A 25000-nucleotide genomic window follows, 5' to 3' on the forward strand; every position below is an offset into this window, starting at 1 on the left:
GGTGGTGGCGGTGGTGGTGGTGGTGGTGGTGCTGGTGGTGGTGGTGGTGCTGATGGTGGATGTAGATTGTCGAAGAAGCAGGAATAAGAAAGGAGAGGACACCAGGTAGCTCATAAGAAGGAAAAAAAAGAAGGAGGGACTGGAGAATAAGAAGAAAGAGAAGGAAGGAGAAGGGAGAGGAAATCAGGTTGCCCACGAAAGGGAAAAGAAGGAGAAACTGGAGGAGAAAAGGGAAGAAAAGAAAGGAGGTAGAGGAAATCAGTATACTTATAAACTGGAAGAGAGAAAGGAGAGGCAGGAGGAGAAGATGCAAGGATAAAGAAGAGGAAATTAGTATGTTTATAAAAAGGAAGAACAGGTGGAAGACAGAAGGTGAAGGAGAAAGAGGAGGAGGTGTAAGAGGAGGAGCAAAAGGATGCAGAAGAGGAGGAAGTAGTGTAAGAGAAAGACGAGGAAGCAGTGCCAGAGGAGGTGGAGGAGGAGGAGGAGGAGGAGGAGGAGGAGGAGGAGGAGGAGGAGGAGGAGGAGGAGGAGGAGGAGACGACAATACAGAAGGTGGGGACGGCAAGGCAGGAGGAGGTGGAGAAGTAGGAAGTGGAAGAGAAGGAAACAGTAAAGGAGACGGTGAAAACAAAGCAGAAGGAGAAGAGAAGCAACAGAAGGAAGCATCGGGAAGGAAAAAAAAGGAGGAGGAGAAGGAGAAGGAGGTATCAGGGAGGAAGACGGTAGCAGGAGTTGTAAGACTGAGCGTTTCCAGCAAAACTAAGTCTAGATAACGCTTGTCCATAACGCAATGATTTGAACGGAAAGCAATCTGATACCTGGAGCTTTTAACGCAAGTCTTGGCAAGGCAACATGGAGCAACACAGACCTTTGTTCTTGTTGCTAAGTTGCTCTTCTTGTTGCTATTTAACTTCTTGTTGCTATAAAAATTCCTGTTGTTATTTAAGTCCTCCTCGTTGAAGGTGGGAGGTTCTGCTGGTATTAAAGGACCTGTGATGTTAAGATGGGGAGTGGAAACGGAACAAAACTTTTCTGGGAGAGATGCAGGGAATGAGAAATAAAGCAAAGAGGAGTTAATGAGGAAGAAATTCCATACGTAAGAATGGTTTGCGGAATGGAATTAATGAAGGAGGATGTTGTCGAAGGTAAGAGGAAGAGAGAGAACGGCAGAAGGAGAAAGAGAAAAACGACAGGTAAATGAGAGGAAAGGGAGGGAAAAAGGGGAGGAAAGAGAAGGAGGAAGTGTATGTGAAGAAAAAGGAAAGGAAAGGAGCAGAGAAATTAAGAATGTATATAGGAGAGATAGTGGAAGAAACATAGATAGCAACAATATATATATATATATATATATATATATATATATATATATATATATATATATATATATATATATATATATATATATATATATATATATATATATATATATATATATATATATATATATATATATATATATATATATATATATATATATATATATATATATATATATATATATATATATATATATATATATATATATATATATATATATATACACACACACACACACACACACACATACATACGCACATACAAGCAAACGAACAGAGACATACATACATACAGACAGACAGACAGACAGACAGACAGACAGACAGACAGGCAGACAAACAAACAAAGATATACTAACAAACAGACAGACAGACAGACAAACAGACAGACAAACATACGGGAGTGTTTACAGAAGAAGAATAGCCTTGCTTTTTTTCTGTTGCAAAAAAAAAATAAAAAACGTAGAAATGAAAAGAAAGAAGTGAATAAAGAGAAGGTTACGAACATTACTCGAGTTGTTTGATATTACTGCGTCATTAAAAGAACTCGTCCTCTAATTGGCTTTGTTAGTTAATTGGGCAATTATATTTTATTTTCATATGAGCGTTAAATTGACTACTACTGCCGCCACTGCCACCACTACCACCATCACCACTGCTGCCGCTGCTGCTGCTGCTGCGGGTCCTGCTGTTATGGTGCCGCTGCTCCCCCTGTTTTCTTTATTTGATATTCGTGTTGCCATCCCTGTCACCTCGTCCACCACCATTAAGAGCTAACGGATGCTATTACAACTGCTGCTGCTGCTGCTGCTGTTTTTTGTTGTTACTGCTTCTGCTGCTCCTGTTACTACTACTGCTACTACTATTACTACTACTGCTACTACTAATGCCACTACTACTACTGCTACTGCTGTTGCTGTTCCTGCTGCTACTGCTAATGCTGATGCTGTTATTATAATTATTATATTATTATAATTTTTGTATCAATATGTTTCTACTTTTCATAATTAAATAATTTGTAATCTTAAAGAAAAATTGTTAATCGCAATTTTTCTTTTTTTTTTTTTCCACGGGTCCGGACCTTAATAAAAAAACGGAAAATTTTTAAAACTCAAAAATTTTATGTGAAAATAGAGATATGTTCTTTACTTAAAGAAGAAACATTGTACACATGTAAAATATTCTTTCGATTTCTTAGAAGTGGTGCGTAGATAATAACTATATTTCACTTTTAACAAAAATTAGGACACTAAAAAACGCACTTTTTAGATTGATTTGTACTTTTTATATCAATATTCTTCTTTAAGCCTTTATGATTTAATTATATGTAATATGGAAAATTTTTTAGTCGCAAATTTTTTTTTCCTTTTTTTTTTTTTTTTGCAGATCCGGACCTTAATTAAAATAGAAATTGGGAAATTTTTTCATCCTCCACATTTCTATCTGATAATAGAAATATTTTCTTTACTTAAAAGGAAGAAGAATTGTAGACATGTAAAATATATTTTTAAGGTCTTATGAGTGATGTGTAGATGATAACCACTTTTAAAAGAAATTTAGACACTAAAAAACACACACTATCGATTGATGCTTAATTTTTATATCAATATTCTTCTAATTTTCACGATTTACACAAGGTTTCGAATTACGAAGATTAATTATTGAGGATGGTTACCTATGAAGAAAATATACACTAATAATTATTATAAATTCACAGTGATGAAAAAAAAAATAGTGTGTGAAAAGCAGCCCGCGAAGCTCATGGCAGTGTACTACCTAAGCCACCCAGGCAGCTACGGCACCATAAGGCTGAAGAGCTAACGGGTGCTATTACTACCCCTGCTGCTCCTGCTGCTGTTGCTGCTGCTGCTGTTACTGCTGCTGCTGTTGCTGATGCTGCTGCTGCTGCTGCTGCTGCTGCTGCTGCTGCTGCTGCTGCTTCTGCCGCTGCTGCTGCTGCCGCTGCCGCCGCCGCCCCTGCCGCCGCCGCCGCCGCCGCTGCTGCTGCTGCTGCTATCATCATTATTATACTAGTACTACTACTATTGCTACTACTGCAGCTACTGTTAACACCCTAATACTTCTACTGTATAACTATTAACGTTACTATTTATATTACTACTACTACTACTACTACTACTACTACTACTACTACTACTACTACTACTACTCTACTACTACTACTACTACTACTACTACTACTACTGCTACTACTACTATTACTACAACCACCATCATCACCACCACCGTATCTACTACTACTATTACTATTATTACTAGTACTATTACTACTACAACCACCACCATCACCACCACCACTGTATCTACTAACACCACCACCACTGCCACCACCAGTGCACACAACATCCCTACAGCCGCCTCGCCTCACGCCTTACTCCTCCGTTCAGTGAATATTTTAGGGTCGGGTAATGGAACCCTCCTTGCATACAAATGAACTCGGATTTTACTCTTGCCGTAACGAAACTTTTTAATTATTTTGGGGCGCAGGGAAGTGTTTGCATAGGGAAGTTAGGCGCTAAATGAGGTTAGGGGAAAACACAGGGAGAGTCGGGCTGCAGCGGAGAGAGAGAGAGAGAGAGAGAGAGAGAGAGAGAGAGAGAGAGAGAGAGAGAGAGAGAGAGAGAGACTTGAATAAATGAATGATCGACTGGATTAATTAATTATTTTCCAGAATGTATAAATAAAAAGATCTGTAAAACTATCTCTCTCTCTCTCTCTCTCTCTCTCTCTCTCTCTCTCTCTCTCTCTCTCTCTCTCTCTCTCTCTCTCTCTCTCTCTCTCTCTCTCTCTCTTCCAATTTGAATGTAATTTTGTTGTTATTTTCCATCCGCCATTTTTGTTTCCCTGTTTTCTCAATTTGTACATTTACATTGCTTTTTTCATCACTTCAAATGTATAATTGCTTACCGCCTGTGTAGCTGTACAGTGCATGCTGAGAGTTTTGTTTATTCACGTATCTAGCAATCTCTCTACCTCACACTACAAACACTTCTCTCTCTATTTATGTCCTTTTAATCTGTCTATCAATCTATCCATTTACCTATATTTATGTACGTTTGCTTATCTATCTATCGATCTATCTGTCTGTTTATTTGTCTGTCTATCAATCTATTCATTTTCAAATCTATCTGTATGTTTCCTTATCTATCTATTTATAGCCAGCCAGCTGTCTATCTAACCATTCTTTATCTTTTCTACCTATGTATCTATATGTATATCTACCGACTCATTATTTTATGCATATCTATCTATCTGTATCTAACTGTCTGTCTATCCGTCTATCTATCTATCTATCTATTTATCTATCTGGTTACTCGTCTCTGCGTCTTACACACACACATACACACACACACACACACACACACACACACACACACACACACACACACACACACACACACACACACACACACACACACACACACACACACACACCATGTATTTGTCCGTCATGATGACCCAATCTTTTAAGCAGGGCATTAAGGAATTATCTCCATTTAACCTCTCCCTCTCTCTCCCTCCGTTCCTCCCCCCCTCCTCCCCATCTTTTCTTCCTTCTTTCTTTCCTTCCTTCATCACTCCTCCTGAACCTGAACGTCCATCCTTGACCCTCCCTCCCTTCCTTCCTTCCTTCCTTCCTTCTTTCTTTCCCATGGCTCCTTCCCTCCCTTCCCTTTGTCCCTTCCTTACCACCCTCCCTTCCCTCCCTCCCTCTGTCGTTCCAGCCATTAAATCAACTTCATCTGACTTAATTTTTCTTTAATCTCTACCGCAGGGAAAGAAAGGAAGACTGAGAAATAGAGGAGAAGGAGGAATAAGATAAAAAAGAGGAAAGATTGTTAGATGATTTTCGTATCAGCGGATAGAACTCATTGACTTTTAACTTCACCTTTTGCTTGTTTGACAGAGGAGGGGTCACATGATCCACCTGCATGACGTCATATCACTATTATTATTATTATTATTATTATTATTATTATTATTATTATTATTATTATTATTATTATTATTATTATTATTATTACTGTTGTTGTTGTTCTTGCGTTTTCCTTGTTTTCTTCATTTCCAGTATTTTTTACTTTATTCCTCTCTTTTTTTTTTTTTTTTTTTTGCTTCCTGGTTTCCCTCTTTCTTTCTTTCACTTATTCTTCCTTCAATTTCGTAGTGATGAATTTCTGATTTAATCTACTACTACTACTACTACTACTACTACTACTACTACTAGTACTACTTTTCATTATTATTATTTATGTTACTTTTTTTTTTCATTAGATTTGTAACGATTCTACTTTGCATTCCCTATCAAGCTGTTCTGGTTTGATTTTTTATTGCTTTATTTTTATCAAATCTTGTAAAGGAAATGGGAGCTCCCTTCACCTCACGTATAAGAAAATAGCCTTAACATTGTTGCGTTCTTTGAAATTCATGATCTGGAAGAGAGAGAGAGAGAGAGAGAGAGAGAGAGAGAGAGAGAGTGTATGTGGGAACACTTTACGAAATACTAATTATTGTTGTTGTCATTTGTTCATAACTAGCCGATAGAAAGTGGTGGTATTCATCATGAGAGGCTATATTGTGCAGTAGTAGTAGTAGTAGTAGTAGTAGTAGTAGTAGTAGTAGTAGTAGTAGTAGAAGAAGAAGAAATAATTATAATAATAAAAGGAGGAGTAGGAGGAGGGCAAGGACAGCAACAACGATTATAGCAACTATTATTTTTCGTGTTGATGATGATTATGATGATGATAATAATAATAATAATAGTAATAGTAATAATAATAATAATGATAATAATAATAATAATAATAATAATAATAATAATAATAATAATAATAGTGGTGGAGGTGATCGCAGTGTTAATGGAAATTGCAGTAATGATAATGATACGAAAAAGAAAAGGATGAAGAACTACTTCTGATTCCGATGATGATGATGATGATGATGATGATGATGATGATGATGATGATGATGACGTTCAAAAAGGAGGAGGAGGAGGAGGAATTGAGAGGAGGAAGACGTTAGTGAAGGCTCAGGAGGTTATAGACGATAAAGAGATCAACTATAAGGAAATGGTGCGAGAAAGAGATGCAGCAAGAAGTCACCGCACTCAGAGAATGAGGATTTGTCGCTGCTTGTGACTTTTGTGTTGGAGAAAACGGACGAAGACACGACAGGAAAGAACGGAAAGCTCTCAGAAGACAGGCAACAGGCACTCAACGAGGTGGTCACTTCGAGTCCTCATTACACTGAATTGTTACGGCAAACAGAAAATGACGTACAAGTGCAAGGAGGAAAAACAAAGACGATAACTTTGCAGGACACTGCACTATTTGACGAACGCCAAAGACTTGAACGGAGAATGTCCTGCAATTGTTGAGCAAAAGGAAATAGTTCACAAGCAGACTTTGATCCCGTTGTACAATGTGTTCAATGAAGGAACACTTAATGCAGAAACATGACGTGAAAGCAGAAGAGGAAACACGAGATAAGACTGTATATGACATTGATGTTTACATGAGGAAGACAAAAGAATTGGGACATTATGGTAAAACTCTAGGATATACTGGAAAAAGTCTCGAGCTGAATCCCATCGAGGTATTAGAAGAGATCTGCCAAAACAATGGCGGGAAAATCCATTGATTGAAGAAAAGGAGGAGGCTTCCTGCCCTAAACAGAGGCGGGAAGACCCACTGATTGAAGTAGAGGAGGAGGAGGTTTCCTTCCATGAACAGAGGCGGGAAGACCCACTGATTGAAAAGTAGGAGACTTCCTGCCCTAAACTGTGGCGGAAGTGTCTCTTGAGAGAAGGAAAGGGAACTTGCGCACTAAACAGTGGCGGGAAGACCCGTTGACAGGAGAAGAGGAGGAGGAAGTGTCTCGGGAACTCGTGGCAATTGATGAAAAAACTCAAACTTGCCAGAAACATGAATGGACGTGTTCGTCAGCAGGTGAAGTGCTTCTGCTGGAAGGTGTGGCAGATCTTGTGACAGAGGAAGAGTGTCAAGGATCCTCAACACTCGAGGCCAGTGAAGGGAATGACTACAAAGGGATTGTGAGGGAGAAAGGCGTATGGGTTCCCCAATGCTCGGAACTTGTGCTGAACAGAGAAAATGACGTGAAAGTTGAAGAGGAAACACCAACGAAGCAGAATCCAGTTGGGCTTTTAGAAGAGGTTTCCCCAAAACAGTGGCGAGAGGATCCATGGATAGAAGAAGAAGAGATGAGTGCATGTCCTGCGTGGAGGCTGGAGGATCCAATGATTGAAGGAAAGTACAAGATCCGCCTTAAACAGAGGCGGGTCCCTTGTGAGATGGAAAGGTAAAATCGTGCACTGAACAGTGGCCGGAGGATCCGTTGATGGGAGAGAATTAGGAAGAATCTCGGGAACCCTCAGTAATTGATGAAAAAAAAAATTTTTATTTGCCAAAAACACGAGTGGACGTGTTCGTCAGTACATGAAGTGCTTGTGCCGGAAGGTGTGGGAGGAAGGACTGCCGGCGTGCGTACAAAAGAGAAGGCGGAGGAACGATGCACTGGTGATGAAGAGGAGTGAGTCTGTTAGGAAGACAAGCCGCGGCAGACAGAGAAGGCTCCAGGTATTTTGGAAACGCAAACCTTCATTCTGTAAGACCTGAGTGAAGGAGATTATGTCTGAACCACGAGTCAGGAGAGGAAACTTTTCCTGAAAAGATTATCTCGACACGGGGAAAAATAAACACTTAATTTTGGAAAAGGATTTTTTTCTGAATTGATTATGTCCACACAAGGAAAATAAACATTTAAAAGTATGAAAAAGTCAGATTTTCTTCAGATGATTATGTCGACACAGGGAAAATAAACAAATGAGTTAGAAAAATTTTTTTAATCAACCACAAGCCATGAGAGGAATTTTCCTGAAATGATGATGTCTACACAGGGAAAATGAACATGCTTTAGTTAAAAATAAATAAATAAAGGAATTATTTTTTTTAAATATATAAAACTTTCATGAAAGCATAAAAAAATATATAGTATAAATTTTTAGCTGAACATGGTGTGTATATTATGTGGATATGAATTTGTCATTCTAGCATCATGATTGTCAGGATAATTAAAGTCACTTAGTTTAGTTTTTTAGCACCATAGATAAAGGTATATTACAAATGAACCTAAGTGTTTAATTGTTTCTCTCAATGTCTTATTATAGTGTGCCTCAGTGAGACGCTTATCGGCAAAAACAACAAACACTGGCGTTGAACTGGCGATGAGTGCAGGAAGTTAAAACGCAGAAAGGTAATGAATGGCATGATGACCGTAAAAGTAGAAAGGTTTGAGGAGGAGGTGCTGTATTAATTAAGTATCCTGATGTGTTACGTGCCTGTTTACACACACACACATACACACACACACTTGTACCTGAGCAACAACAACAACTACAACTCTTGATATATTTTCCTTCTTTTCCCATCTTCCCTCTTTTCTTCCTTGCCTCTATTCGCTTCCCTTTCTTCTTTCATATCTCTGTACTCCAAGTCCTTCTTCTACTCCTCCTCCTTCTTCCCTACCTTCTACATTTCATTATATTATTTTCCTTCTATAACATTCTTACTATCTCTTCTGTTCCACCTCCCTTCTTTATTCTCTCCCTTTCTTCCTTTCCTATCTTTTTCCTTCTTCCTCTTCACGCTTCTCCTTGCCTTCACCTTTGTCTTCCCTTCCCCAGACAGATAACAGTGATGAAAACGCTTTCGGGATATTGATAACATCACTGATTTTTTTTTTTTTTCAGGTCTTATATTTAATATTTACGAATGGCGACGAAAAGAATATAAAATGAGTCAACTAATCGATTGTTGCTTTGTTTTTGTTTTTTCTTTCCTTTTTATATACGTTTTTTTTTTCATCTTTATGAGCTCATGTCTTTTAAAATGCATGTGTGTGTGTGTGTGTGTGTGTGTGTGTGTGTGTGTGTGTGTGTGTGTATCGTGGGGGATTAAATCACGTTTTGGTACCAGTCACGTGTCTCCTTTCTCTCTCTTTCTCTCTCTCTCTCTCTCCCCCCCTTCCTACCCTTTCTTTCTCTTCCCCCTTCCCTTTTCTTTCTCGTTCCCCTCCCCCTTCCCTCCCCCGAAAGCTGGTGGAATCACTGGCGATAGAGCGGAAGATAATGGCGGGAGCAGCACACAAAGGCCTCAATCTCCTTAATGCACCTCACTCTCAACAGATGGCTCCCTTCCCTCTCCTTTTTGCTCCTTCCCCCTCGCCTCCTCTTCCACCCCCATTCCTCCAATATTCTCCTTCCTCTACTTATTCTTATTTCTCTTCTACCCTCATTCCTCTATTTTTTTCTCACTTATATTTTTCTCATTTATTCCTATTTTTTTTTCTCCTCCACTCCAAGCCATATGATACTATACTCTCTTTCCTATATCTGTTTCTTCTCTTCTTTTCCTCTTCCTCTACTATTTTGGTTTCTTCTCTTTTTCCTTCTTTCTGCTCTCTTCCCCATCCTTCCAATGTTTTCTTCCCTCTACTTATTCCTGTTTTTTCTTTCTTTCTCTTCTTCCCTGTTTCTATTTATTTTCTCTCTCCTCTACCTATTCGGCTTTTTCTTTCTCCTCTTTTCCATCTCTGTTATGTAATTCTTCATTTTGCCTTTCCTTTACTTCTCTCCTTGCCTCCTCTTCCATCTTTTTATTATTTTCTTTTCCCTTCTTATTCCTTTTTATGATCTCTTCTTCCCACTTTTCTTCATCTATTTATTTCTTCCTTTAAATATGTTCCTCCTCCTCCTCCTCCTCCTCCTCCTCCTCCTCCTCCTCCTCCTCCTCCTCCTCCTCTTCCTCCTTCTCTGTTCTATTTATTTTTGCTCTCTTATCTTTTCGTTCCTTTCATCAGTTTAATTTTTTGTATTCCCTATTTTCCCTTCCTTTCTATTCACTTTTCCTTCAATATTCGGATTTCTTCTTATGTTTTTATTTGCCTCGTCTTTCCATCCCCCCCTTTTTTTTTCTTTCTTTATTCTTTTCTTTTTATATCTTGTTTTTTTTTTCTTTTCTACGTGATTTCTTTACATTCACCTGAATTTTGTTTTAACTTGTCTGTTTACGTCTATACTCTCTCTCTCTCTCTCTCTCTCTCTCTCTCTCTCTCTCTCTCTCTCTCTCTCTCTCTCTCTCTCTCTCTCTCTCTCTCTCTCTCTGTTCCTAGTTTTTTTTTTATTTCGTGTTTTTCCTCTCGTGTTTTCATTTTTTATCTTATTTCCTTTGATGAGTCTTCCTTCCTTTGCATCTGATTCGTTTTTTTCTTTCTTTCTCTTTCTTTTTTATCCCTCTCATGACTGAAACCTTTCCCTCATGTAGTGCCACCACTGTATGTTTGACACCACTGTGTTGACACGACTGTGTTGATCATGTATGTGTGCACACTGTCTCTAGCCCCTGTGGCGACTATGTGTCGGTGGGCGTAGCTTGGTATCGGAGACGACGATTTTCTTTCTCGATAATCATCACTCACAACATCCTTGTGCAAGTGGGTTATCAAAGTTAGTCTGGCGTTTTGCAGTTTATTTAGAAAATATAAATTGTCTTTACAGCTCAACAACAGTGCACTTCTTAACTACTCAATCACACGACTAAGATTATAAGCAAAGTTATTAAGACTCTTGCGTCTTGATCAGAGTCTAAGTCTTTGAGTAACTCAAGTCAGAGCGACACGGGTTGTGCGTCTGTACTATCTTGGTGACTGGCTGCTACTGATGCTAAAAGTGACTTGAGGATTGTCCGAGAGGTGTCGAGGCATACGTCATAGATTTCCATAGCCAATAATATCAAGCAAAATGAATGACGTTTTAATCTCCACCCAATGGGAGGTAAGCCTTTAACAAGTTGAATGGGCATAAAACAAACCGGCTGTTTATAGTTAAGCTTGGCTGTTATCAATTCAACGTCCTGTTCACCTCTTGCACAATTCTTCTAATACTAGCGTTAGATTCTCTAACGCGTCTCTAATTTCCTTCTAATTCTACTCTTATATCTATTCTTTTCTTCATGCAAAGTAGTGCCTATTACAGGGCTCGGCAGCTACCGTTTGTCGTCCCGACAAAATTGTTATGCAATAAATTCTATTTACAGTATTTCATGCTTGCTGTTCTTTACATACCTATTCTATTTACAATATTACATGCTTGCTGTTCTTTACATACCTATTACAGGGTTACGGCTCGGAAATGGGTTTCATTTCGATGGATGAATTCTTGAGTTTCTTGTACATAAGTATCATTGATATTGTGCTCAATGTGACTATCAAGACAAATGTAAGTACAGATATTATATACCACATAGTACCTGTGTGTGTTTTTGACACTTGCTTTACAAGTCTTTTCTTGTTAATCTTTCTGATTTTCAAAGGAGGAGCTCTGTCTGGGAATTTCATAGTAATGTCCTGTAAAACATTTTCTCTATTAAGTACAATAGTCTTTTTCCTATTTGCTACAGTTGTGAGTGTGGGGCTATGAAGTTCACATTGATCTGGTACACGATATAAGCCTTCTATTGATGCTATCTGAGGTTGAAATCCTGGGCATATGACTGATACAGTTGTCTTGTTTGGAAAATATAAGTAGTGAGATTCCTGGATAGTTTCATGACGTGTTATGGGAGTTTCTTCCTTAAAATGACAATTACGTACAATGGATATATTTTTCACCAAGGATGCGGCACATGAGTGACTCAATGCTTCATTGAAAGTAAAATAAGTAGCTGAGCAAATGTACAGGTCTACGTTAGTTTTCTTACAGTGCAATAGGTCATCATTTACTATAACACTTTCTTTCAAACCATTTATGGATAGGATGTAATTTGTTGGAGATGTTATATCAGTATCAACTGTTATAATGGAACTATTAAATTTCATTGGGAAAGGAATCAGATTATACATGTGATATTTCAATTCTGATGAAAATGGTATGTCAATGAGTACTCCAGTATCATTTATGAATGAATTAAGAATGGGATAATATAGAGCAATATTATTTGAATCAAAGAAAGGTTGAAAATTCCACTCATATTTTGCTTGTTGAGTTATGTTTAGAAGTTGTGATATTGAAAATAATGTGTATGTAACATGTCCAGCATTAGCCATAACTAAGTCTTGAATTAACTGTTCCATTTCAGCATTTAGTTCATTTATCTTAATGTGCAACTGATCCAAGACCATGAAAATTTCCAGGGATTCCTTCAATTTAGAGTTCTCTGTGCTTAAGGTTTCTATGCTATTAATCATCTCATCTATGGTAAGTTGTATATCTTCTGTTTCTTCTTGTAAGACATCGATTCTAGACACTGAGTTTTGTAGATTATTTACATTTGAGCGAAGTTCTGCATACAAACCAATATTTGTTACTCCAAGACCTACTAACGATCCGATCGCTATTGCGATACCTACTCCTCTTTTGCTTTTGCTATGTAGGAAGTTATTTTCTATTTTGGTGACCTTCGTCTGTATAGCATCTAATTTCTTCTCTAATCTTACATTGGATATCTCACTGATTATCAATTTGTCTTTTACCATCTGTAACCCATTATTGATATGTTTGACATTTTCTCTTACAACATTTATATTGTCAAATTTCAATAATACTCTTACTGAGTGGTTCACAATGATCATGTCGCCGATTTTCCTTACTAAAGCTCCGGGCCTCACAGGGTCCCAGGCTGTTGCTAGAACTACTATAGCTGAGAACATGCATGCCACTTGTTTCATCTTTACCTGTAAAAAGAATAACAATCTATGTTCAACTCATTTAATATTTCTTCAACATACTCATAAAATTCAGATTCTAATGAGAGTTCATTGGTGCAAATTAATGGCAAAACTTGTTTTCTATGACTTCTTAATTTCTTCCTGTAATCATGGCTTTCGTCGTCTGCTGCGTGGTGACTTGTTTCTGTCTGTGCACTATCTGTTCCTGTTTCTACATTGTTTGTGTCTGTTTCTGTCTTGTCTGTTACTATGCTATTTGTTTCATCACTATCTATGACTGCATAATCACCAAATTCATTCATGTTTGTCTGTTTGAGTTCATCTGCATGGCGTACACTGATATCACCAGTTTCCAAATTTCGTATTGTGAATTTATTTCCACTATCTGGTGCAATGACTTTATACGGACCCTTGAACTTGGGCGAAAGTTTGTTGCTATGTCCTATTGGCGTGTGTAGTTTGACCATGACTATATTTCCTGGCTGTATTTTTATTTCTCGTGCCCTTTTATGTTGTTTTGTTAAGTCTTGTGAGTATTGATTCATGTGATTTCTGATACGTTGGTAAATTTCCTTGAATTTATTGATTCTAGTTAGTATGAAATCATCATAGTTATAGACATGACGCGGTTCTGACTCTAGAAGTGAGTACGGTAAATTCTTATCCTCTCCAAAAAGAATATAATGTGGCGTTTCACCTGTGGCTGAATTGATTTGTGTGTTCAAAGCACATGTGACGTGCGGGATCCATGTGTCCCATGTAATGCTGTGTGGATTTATCAATGTACGTAGACAAGTGATGACTTTTCTATTAAGTCTTTCCACAACTCCGTTACTTTCCGGTTTGTATGCGTGTACATTTATTTTCTTTATGTTGAAAATGCGACATATTTCTGCTAGAATAGCGTTATTAAATTCAGGACCATTGTCAGTGATAATAGTTTTTGGGGTTGTGTATGGACATATTACATTTTCAAATATAGTTGTAGCGATTGTCTCTGCTTTCTTGTTCTGTAGTGGCTGTAAAATGCAAAATCTGGAGAAGTAATCGATGATTACTAGTAAATATTTAAATCCATTTTCAGATAGGGGCAACTCCAAGGTATCAAGGTGAATTCTATCCCACGGTTTCTCAGGGATTGGGTAATTCAACATTGGTGCTGGTGTGCGTGTGTGTCCTTTTGTTTCTGCGCAAACGTTACAATTATCTATATGATTGTAGATTTGTTTTCTCATGTCTGTCCAATAGTATTTAAGTTGTGCTTGTCTATAAGCCTTTTCTTTTCCTGGGTGAGAACTAGTTGCACAATCATGAATGAAGTGCAAGACATTTGGTACCAACTCTTTGGGTATAACTAACTGTTTCACTTTTCCACGTGATACTCCTTTGCATTTTATTTCGGTATTGCGGTATAGCAATCCATTATGTAATTGGAATTCCGATAGTTTATATTTCTTTGGTAATGTCTGTGCTTCTCTGTCTGTATTACCTTCAAGGTGCTCTATTATTTGTTTCAAAGTGTCATCTTTTCTTTGTTCTGAGTATACAAGTTCATTGTCTAATGTGGTTAGTTCTTGGATACTGCATACTACACTATTTACTTCTCCGTGTGAGACTATGTTTCGTGATAGAGCATCGGCTGCTGTATTTTTCTTTCCTGGTATGTATTCAAAGTTTATTTCATAATTCTGCAGTGTCACAAACCAACGTGCTAAGCGTCCTCTTAAATTCTTGTGTTTAAACAGATTCTGAATTGCGGTGTGGTCTGTCCACACTCTAATCTTGTAACCCAATATGATATCTCTGAAGTGTTCTAGGCAATATATCACTGCTAAAGTCTCGCGTTCTGTGATGCTATAATTCTTTTCTGCAGCTGTGCAAAGTCTGGAAGCATATGCAATTGGGTGTGGATTACCATTTCTTTCCTGCATTAGTATTCCTCCTAACCCTATGTCAGAGGCATCTGTACACAAGATGAATTGTTTTGTGTAATCTGGGAAAATCAATACTGGCGAACTTGTGAGCTTGTTTTTCAGTGTTTCAAATGCTTTGGTTTGGGAAGGACCCCAAGAGAATGTAGTATTCTTTTTCAGGAGTGAACTCAATGGTTGTGGTATGTCAGCGTAATTCTTGATAAATTTTCTATAATATCCTGTTAGTCCTAAGAAACTTCTTACTTTTTCAACTGAGGTTGGTTGAGGAAATTGTTTTACGACGTCTACCTTTGATTGTACTGTCCTCAGACCTTGACTGTCTATTTGATGACCTAAGTAAGTTACTTTCTCTTGTAGAAAGCGACATTTTTCCAACTTGATCTTTAATCCTGCTGATACGAGTCTGGTGAAGACTTGGTTTAGTTTGTGGAAGTGTTCTTCTTCTGTTTGTGAAACTATTAAAATGTCATCAAGGAAAACACTAGCAGTCTTCCCAATCAAACCTTGTAGGACATTGTTCATTAATCTCATGTAAGTAAGTGGGCTGTTCGATAATCCGAATGGCATTCTACGAAATTGATAATGTCCTGTTGGTGTAGAAAATGCTGTCAATGGACGTGAAGCTTCATCGAGCTCTATTTGCCAAAATGCAGATTTTATGTCAATTGTGCTAAATAACTTATTTGAAGTGCCTAGACTTCGAAGAACATCAGAAATGACTGGAAGCGGAAGTCTGTCTGGAATTGTTTTCTTGTTGAGTTCCCTGTAATCAATCACTGGTCTCATGGTACCGTCCGGTTTGGGCACAAGTATTAGTGGAAAATTCCACTCACTATCACTAGGTTCTATGACATCTTGTGACAACATATCTTCAATCAATTTATCAACAGTGGCAAGTTTAGAATGCGGTAGTCTATATGCGGGAACGTAAATAGGCTGTGTTCCTGGCTGGAGTTTGATTTTGTGCTGCAATAGAGTTGTTTTACCCAAGGCTTCTCCTGGCAAAGCAACTGCTGCTTTATGCAAGTGTAGTAAGTGTACTAGTTCTTTCTCAAGATCTGGACGACTAGTGGGAGAGAGGTGTTTCTTTATCTCTTTCTCACTCTGTGAGGATTCTTGTAGCGAAAACACTTGTGCTATTTGTTCATCTTTATCAGAGCTAAGGTCTTGATTATTGATTATTTCTATAGCTTTACTGACTTGGAAACGTCCTAACTCTGTTCCTTTCTTAATATTTACGTCTGTGTGAAGCGTGTTGATGACAAATACTTCAGATTTACCCCTGTTTGTATGGTAAAGACCACTTTCTAAATTTATTCCACGAATACGTGACGACTCGCTTAAGGCAATCGCTGTCACATGGTCACTTATTCCTTTTAGACTAACCTTTACCTTGCAAATAGACTGAGCCTGCAACAGCGTGCACTCTGTTACAGAACCTGAAACAATTTTCAAGGCTTCGGTTGGTGCATGTTGTTTGTTCTTTTGGGTTATCAGTGGGGAATTTGTCTTTTCATGACGTTCCGTAGGAATGCAATTCTCGTCAAGTACTGGTGATGAATTGTTTAAGTACCGCTCTGCCACGTTATTATCTGAGGGAACTGTGTTTACTTCTGTCTTAGGATGTTGACTAACTGGTGCCACGACATCTTGGCTGCGGGTGTTAACGAATGGAAGAAACTTGTAAGATATTTTAACTCCTTCCTTCGCAGGGAAGATAGTTATGTCTTCATCTCGCATTGTGTCATATCCAATGAGTAAGTTTCCTGGGAACGCTTGCTGTTCTACCACAACAGCTGTTAATTCAAATATGTAATAGTTCCCAAAAGTTACAGTTATCTGTGTTTCTCCTAAAGGTGTGAGTTTGTTTCCGGTAATTCCATGAATGTTGAATGTGGTTGGCTCAATAATGACCAAACCAGGTTTCGCTTTTCTTAGAAAATCTAGACTGATTAAGTTTATACGTGCTCCTGTGTCTAGAAACATGTGACTGGGTTCATCAAACACTCGTCCGGCTATGAGCGGACCTCCGGATTTGTCATTTATATAGATAACTTCCTTTACTTCCTGGCTTTTATCTAAGTTGGAGTACCATGGCTGTGCTTTGGATTCTTTTATTTCCTGGTTTTGATATGAAATGTGGCGAGTTGACCTTCTGTTGGCTACTGATGAAGTGACTAAGTTGTACTGTTTTTCTCTTTTTGGCCATTGCGAAAATCCTGACTTCTAGCACGACAGTCTGCTGTCCTGTGCCCAATTCTGTGATGATAAGTACACCAAGGAGGATTTCTACATACTGATTCTTTGTGACCTTTATACTGACAGTTGGAACAGGTGATATTAGCGTAGCAGTCCCTTGCTGAGTGTCCAAATTTGTGGCAATTGTAACATTCAATTGTTTGTCTTTGTCTAGAAGGACTCCTACCATTATAGGGTGTTGACATTTTGGTTCTAGATTGTGATCGTCCTTGCCTTTGTGTGGTTGGTGTGCATGAGTCTGAGCTAGCAGCTAACACATATGTACTGCAAGTAGGATCTATTTCTGCATAGCCTTTGAGTAGGCAATCTACCTCACCTAACTGTATGTTTGGTTTGATGTCTTTATAGAGTCTTTCCTGTACTACACCCTTGTTTGATTTGACAATTTGTGCTAGCATCATAACGAGAGCCATGTTTTTCAAGGAAATTTGTTTGGGTTCATTTTTCACAGACCAATCTGAGTTTTCAAAGATTGCTTCGATGTCTCTTGCTTGTGTATCCAACCTTGAAATGAATGCTGTTTGTGTCTCATTTTGTTCTGGAGCTATTTTCAGAAACTTGACCATGGCGCGTATTGGATCTCTGTCGCTTTTTGTTGTGAAGTGCTTTTTAAAAGCTTTGATGTACTCATCAAATGTTTTGATGTTGTCTAAATGTGAATATACTATGACGTGACGAGCTGTGCCCTTAACAGCGTCAATGTGTTCTTTGAAACATTCTATTTTTAAGTTATCCTCAACAATACCTTTGTTTTTTATCAAAGTTTCTATTCTTTTGACATACTGATTTAAATCAATAGTATCAGGGTCTCCACTGAATTTGGGGATATCAGCAACAGTGGTGATGATTGAATGTTTTACTACGTTAGCGTTTGTCATGGTGGAGTTTCTACTTTCACGTAAAGCTCGTAAACTGCGAGTAAAGATAGGACTAGTTCGACTTGAAACTTGACTAGGTAGTGGCATACATGTGTACAATTTACATACCTTGTCCTATGATGATGGGTAGTGTGTGTGATAATGTTGGGAGACTCTCTACAATAAGGCAGTTATACTCAATGTTTCTTCGTGCTCAGTCATTCCTCAGGCATACACAAACTGTTGGTGCACTGGGTATTAGATAAAATATTACATGAATATAATTACATTAATGAATGACAGGTTGAATACTGTTACCAAAGTATAGACAAGTGAGTAGCAATGTCTTCTTGAGCGGCGGCTGCTGGTGGCGGCGTGCTGTGGCTGATGGCTGTGTGCGGCGGCTGCTGGTGGCGGTGTGCTGTGGCTGATGGCTGTGTGCGGCGACTGCTGGGGCGGCGCTGATCCTGCTCTCGTCTCTGGCTGCGGTTTCCTCTTCTAAGTCTCTTCTTAGTATTTAGATATTGGTCTCGTTGTTTGGTGGTATTAATTGAGAGTTACTCTTGAGTTTGATCGTGTGAGTAGTGGCTCGGGAGTGTGATGAGGTGTGGCGCGGTGCTGCGCGGTGCGGAACTTGTGCACACTTGTGGGGTTGACCTTGACTCACTGTGTTGGCTGGGGAAGCGTTATTGCTGTTGTTTCCGTTGCTGCTGTTTGTTTCTAATGTTTGTAAACTCTTCTTACTCTTCGGAGGTTGTTTAGGCTTCAGAATCCCAATAAGCTGAACACCACTGTAGTGCCACCACTGTATGTTTGACACCACTGTGTTGACACGACTGTGTTGATCATGTATGTGTGCACACTGTCTCTAGCCCCTGTGGCGACTATGTGTCGGTGGGCGTAGCTTGGTATCGGAGACGACGATTTTCTTTCTCGATAATCATCACTCACAACATCCTTGTGCAAGTGGGTTATCAAAGTTAGTCTGGCGTTTTGCAGTTTATTTAGAAAATATAAATTGTCTTTACAGCTCAACAACAGTGCACTTCTTAACTACTCAATCACACGACTAAGATTATAAGCAAAGTTATTAAGACTCTTGCGTCTTGATCAGAGTCTAAGTCTTTGAGTAACTCAAGTCAGAGCGACACGGGTTGTGCGTCTGTACTATCTTGGTGACTGGCTGCTACTGATGCTAAAAGTGACTTGAGGATTGTCCGAGAGGTGTCGAGGCATACGTCATAGATTTCCATAGCCAATAATATCAAGCAAAATGAATGACGTTTTAATCTCCACCCAATGGGAGGTAAGCCTTTAACAAGTTGAATGGGCATAAAACAAACCGGCTGTTTATAGTTAAGCTTGGCTGTTATCAATTCAACGTCCTGTTCACCTCTTGCACAATTCTTCTAATACTAGCGTTAGATTCTCTAACGCGTCTCTAATTTCCTTCTAATTCTACTCTTATATCTATTCTTTTCTTCATGCAAAGTAGTGCCTATTACACTCACATCATGTCTTAATTCTCGTTTCCAATCATCTTTCTTATTTCTTTTTCATCACTTTTTATTTTTTTTTTTTTTACCTTTAATTCAGGCAATGATTCTCTCTCTCTCTCTCTCTCTCTCTCTCTCTCTCTCTCTCTCTCTCTCTCTCTCTCTCTCTCTCTCTCTCTCTCTCTCTCTCTCTCTCTCTGCTGTACCTGAAAGAGATACATGTCTTTCACTGCATCGCGTGATCATCTAATACTTTCTGTTCTCCTTCATGTATCGTAAGGTTCAATATCTCATCTCTTATCATGTTCTCTCCTCTAAGTCAGGGATTCCCAACGTTTTTGTTCCTCTGTACCCCTTGGACATTTTTATAGGTTCATATGTACCGTTAAATAAACTAATAATAAAAAGATGAAATTGTAATATTATGATATTATTTTATTATGAAATATGTATGTGTAGACTGCATAGGAATCTTAAAGGTGACAACATCAGTAAACTAAACTCAAGTAATTTACAAAATATCTTGATCCATCTCATACATATCTTTCTTATAATTATTCATAACGATCATTACGTCCCGTACCTGATCATTTCAGACCCAGTACAGATTGCGGCCACGGTTGGTTCCATAACAGTGAAAACCAAATGTAATTTAGATGAAAATTTTGTTTACTAAAATGAGGAAATTGGAAAAAAAAACACGACATTGTGCAGTCTGACTGCAGATTACAACACCATGTATTGCACAGTGGTGGTTATTCTCTGAGACCCAGTGTACCCATGAAAAGTGCAAATGTACCACTGGGAGCACATGTATGCCAGATTGGGAACCCCTGCTCTAAGCCATCGTGTTATATATTTGTTCCTGATCCTTATGATTCCTCTTTCCTTCCTATTCACTTTTCTTTTTCTCTTGTCTTATTTTTTTATATTTTGTCTCAGTCTTTCCAATAATGTCTTCTTTTCGTTCTTTCTCCGTTTCCTTTCGTTATTTGTTACGTTTTTTTTTTCTTCTCTTTTTCTTCCGTTTCTTACTCCTTAGCACTTATCTTTTCTCTATTTTCCTCCCTTTTCCTTTTTTTCTTCTTTCCTGATTCCTTATTTTTTTGCTTTCCTTTCCTTTCCTTTATGTTCCCTTGTCCTCCATTCCTTATTCATTAACCTGTGTAGCAACAATCTTTCCTTTCTCCTTTTTTTTTCCTTCCTCTCCCCCTTTCCTTCCCTTCCATTCCATACCATACTCGTTTTACCTTTCCACTAACAATCTTTTCCTCTTACTTTCCTCCCCTCCTTCCCCTCCCTTGCATCCCTCTCCCCCTATTCCTGCCCTCTCTAATACCCTCCTTTACCCATTAATTCTGCTCCCTACTTCGCTGCTGCTCTCTACCCAACACTATTTCAGGAGGCCCTAAAACCTTACGTACCTACACTCCTCCTTCGTTCTTCCTTATCGTACCTATCCATTAAGACGTACGTTCGTTTACTTCCATGTATTTCCACTACCATGCCATACCACCATCTTGCCTCCTTCTGCGCCCTCTTCCGGGAACACTCGCCACTTGGCACCCACCACCACCACCACCGCCGCCACCGCCGCCACCACTCAGGCAGATCTCCCCGAAATACACCGACAGACACTGCTTCTACTTGAGCCTGCCGGAACAGCTCCCATCTGGCACTCATTCTGACGTGGCACTAGTGGAGTCTCCCTTTAGGTGGCCGTTCCCAGTGGCGGCATATCACCCCTGCATCTTTCCAATCGCCGATGACTGTCTGGCTAAACTGCAGGTATGTAGCAATTAACCTGCACCGCCACAGCTCTATCCTCCTTAACGACCTTCCCTTCTATTGTTGGTGGGGCTCTAATGTACCTACCTACCTGCCTACCTACCTCCTTGCTTCCTCCTCCTCCTCCTCCTCCTCCTCCTCCTCCTCCTCCCTTTTACTATATTCGTCCTTGTTCCTCCTCCTCGCCGTGCTGTTTCTTCTTATTCTGATTCTTCCATTGTATCATTCTCTCTCTCTCCTCTTCTTCCTCGAGTCTTCAGCCAGGTCTCCTCATATTCTTTCTCCTATTTATTTCTTCTTTCCGATTTCTTATTTGTTTTCTTCCTTATTTACTTCTTATTTAGCTCTTTCTTATTTTTTCTTCTTTCTTTCTTTGCTTCTCTTCCTTCTTTCCTTCTTTCTTATCTTCCTTTTTTCTTTTCTTCTTTTCCCTCTCTCTTTCCCTTCTTTCCTTTCTTTTCCTTTATTTTTCTGCCTTCCTCCCGTCCCTCCTTCCTTCCTTCCTTCCTTCTTTCTTTCTTTCTTTCTTTCTTTCTTTCTTTCTTTCTTTCTTTCCTTTCTCCTCTAGCCTTCCTGCCTTCCACCTTCCTTCCTTTCTTCCTTCTTTTCTTCCTTTTTTTTCTTTCTTTTCTTTCGCCTTCCTTTCTTCTCTTTCCTTTCTTCCTTTCATCCTTCGTCCTCCCTTCCTTACTTCCTTTCTTTCCACCTTGATAACACAACTTCAGCATATTTTTATTTCAGTTTCTCTTTTTCTCTTTTAATGACTTTCTCCTTTCTCCTTTTCTTTCCTTTCTTGCTTCTCCTCTTCCGCTTTATGTACTTCATTCTTCTCTCTCTCTCTCTCTCTCTCTCTCTCTCTCTCTCTCTCTCTCTCTCTCTCTCTCTCTCTCTCTCTCTCTCTCTCTCTCGCGTTCAGGTATTTTGCTTTTACTTTGTTTTATATTTTTTTTTTCATTTTTTTTATTTGTTATTTCATTTATATTTTTTTAGCGTTTTTTGTTTATCTTTTTCTTTCTCGTCAATTTTTGTCCCCGCTTTTGTTCAATACATATAAATATTTTCCTCAGTAATCTGGTCCATCCATTTTTGCGAAGTCCCTTTTTATTCTTGTTTTTTTTTATATATATTTTTTTTCAGAAAATTTTCTAATTTCTTATATTTTTCATGTCTTCTTTCCAGTCTCTCTCTCTCTCTCTCTCTCTCTCTCTCTCTCTCTCTCTCTCTCTCTCTCTCTCTCTCTCTCTCTCTCTCTCTCTCTATCTATCTATCTATCTATCTATCTATCTATCTATGTCCATCTTTATCTATCTATCTATCAATCTATCTATGTACATCTACCTTTCCCTCCTCTCATCTTCTCTCACTATTTCAGTTTCATATTCTTGTCATTTTATCAGCATACATACTACGCTATTTTTATTTTTCCATCTCGCTCGTATTCCTCCTTCCTCTATCCCTCCCTCTGTCCTCTCTTTCCCCTCATCTTTTCTCCTTGATTTTAGGGTCACCTCTCTCGGTCACTCACCATTGTATACACACCACGCAACCTCCTTCCTGCCCTTCTCTCCTTCAACCTTATCGCCTCAAGGTTCACGAGAGGAAAGGGAATGTTTGATATGTGCGACAGTAGGACATAACATATTATACTTTATATCAAGTTAATCCGGGTTCGGTATTGTGAAGCGTTGTGGATGTAACATTTCACGAAACACGAGAAAGAACAACGAGAGAAAATGCATGTTGGTGTTATAAATTATTTTCGTTTCTGGATATTACGCGGAATGTTACAGGTGCATACATAGGTGTTACTGTTTTGGAGTTATTTTCATGCATAACATTTTTCCGTTATTCGTTCCTCTTCTCTTTTTAACTTGTCGTCTTTGGTTAGTTTCGTGATGTTTTTCCTAAGTTTTTGAGGGCAAAATGATGGTGGGAGTTGGGTATAGTTAAGGGTTATTTCCAGCAGTGACCTCCCCCATTTATTCATTCCTCTTCTCTTATTAACTTTAATTTGTCATCTTTGGTTAGTTTAGTTGTGGGTTTTTTTTTTTTTTCTAAGTTTTGAGGGCACAGTGATGGTGTGTGTAAGGGCTATTTTCAGCTAATCAGTATTTGAGATGTTTTGATGTTTTAATGTATCTCTAATTCAATGTATGCCATATTTTGTTTTCTTCTGCGCTACGAATTTCTGACGGTTTCAATATTTCCTATCAATGTGTATTCCTCTATCACTCCAGTTAAACTTTCACGATAAAAGAAAGTCATTAATAGAAGACCTTTCGCTTATGTTTTGATGTATCTCTAATTCTATATATGCCATATTTTTCCTCCGGCTCTAGAAATCTTAGATGGTTTAGGTATTTCCTCTTAATACTCATTCCTTTTATCCCTCCAGTTAAGCCTTCAGGGTAAAAAGAAAATCAATACTTGGGAGATCTTTTGGTCATGCTTTGATGTTGTATCTCTCTAATTAACATCCTTCTCGGGAGTGACTGTGTCCTGCCTCCATGTGATCTGTCGGTGCCGTGCTGTTGACTCAAAGCCTCGGGTGATTTGCGTGATTGGCTCGTTATTTTTTTGTTTACGTTCTGAGCTCAAAGCAACCTCTTGTTCGAGGCCAAAAGATATTTTTAAGCTAAGTCTTACATAATTCAGAGAGAGAGAGAGAGAGAGAGAGAGAGAGAGAGAGAGAGAGAGAGAGAGAGAGAGAGAGAGAGAGAGAGAGAGAGAGAGAGAGGGGTTAGACTGAACAAAATTTACAGTTTACAAATCACTGTACGAACAACTGTTTATAAATGTAATGTAGTAAAAATAATTCTATATATAAATCGTGTGTGTGTCTGTGTGTGTGTGTGTGTGTGTGTGTGTGTGTGGGTGTGTGTGTGTGTGTGTTGGTGCCCTTCGGATATGAGATGACTGTCACTCACACATGATAATATATGCATTGAATCACGAGTGAAAAAATGAGTCACTTCCTCTTTCCCCTTTGTCCTCTTTTTTTCCTCCCTCCTTTTTTTCTCTTCTTGCCTTTCATCTTCCCACTTTGCATTCACTATTATTTGCCTCATCCTTTCGTCTGTGTTGTTGTTATCGCCTCCATCTCACCTTCTTATTATTCCTCCTCCTCTTCCTCTTCCTCCTCCTCCTCCTGCTGCTTCTTCTCTAATTTCTCATCTCACTGTGATTTCCTTGTCTTGTTTTTCATTCCTTTCTATTCTTTTCGTGTTTTTTTATTTTTTCTATTTCATCCTACGTATCTGGTTGATTTCTTTTCTTTCTTTTCTTTTCTCTTTTTTTCTCCCCATTTCACCGAGTCGACATCAGCTGGATCTGGAGCTTCGTTTGGAACTCGCTCGGTGTGGCAAAGTGTCGTTACTTCCTCTAATTACGCGCCAAGAGTCAATTACAATATTTACAAACTAGGCAAGCCGGCTGCTGCTGCTGCTGCTGCTGCTCTGCCTCCTGTTGGTGTTAGTGTTGGTGTTGTTGATGGTGGTGGTGCTGGTGTTATTGATCATCCTGGTGGTGCTATACCTTCTATTGACTCTCCTGGTGTTGTGTTGGTGGTGACGGTGGTGTGAATGATG

At 38.8% G+C, this 25000-nt stretch overlaps 2 long non-coding RNA genes across 3 annotated transcripts in view; one reads left to right on the forward strand and one right to left on the reverse strand.

Moving 5' to 3' along the window:
- The window catches only part of LOC135101362 (uncharacterized), a 382194-nt gene that overhangs the window by 327398 nt on the left and 29796 nt on the right, over window positions 1-25000 (forward strand). The window lies entirely within an intron of this gene.
- On the reverse strand, window positions 10868-19629 carry LOC135101361 (uncharacterized). Its single transcript, XR_010269235.1, has 2 exons — window positions 18259-19629; window positions 10868-13085 (listed from the first exon to the last, which is right to left on the reverse strand). It is a non-coding gene; the product is annotated as an uncharacterized LOC135101361 (long non-coding RNA).

Source organism: Scylla paramamosain, chromosome 6, assembly GCF_035594125.1.
Source record: "Scylla paramamosain isolate STU-SP2022 chromosome 6, ASM3559412v1, whole genome shotgun sequence".
Lineage (NCBI taxonomy): Eukaryota > Metazoa > Arthropoda > Malacostraca > Decapoda > Portunidae > Scylla > Scylla paramamosain.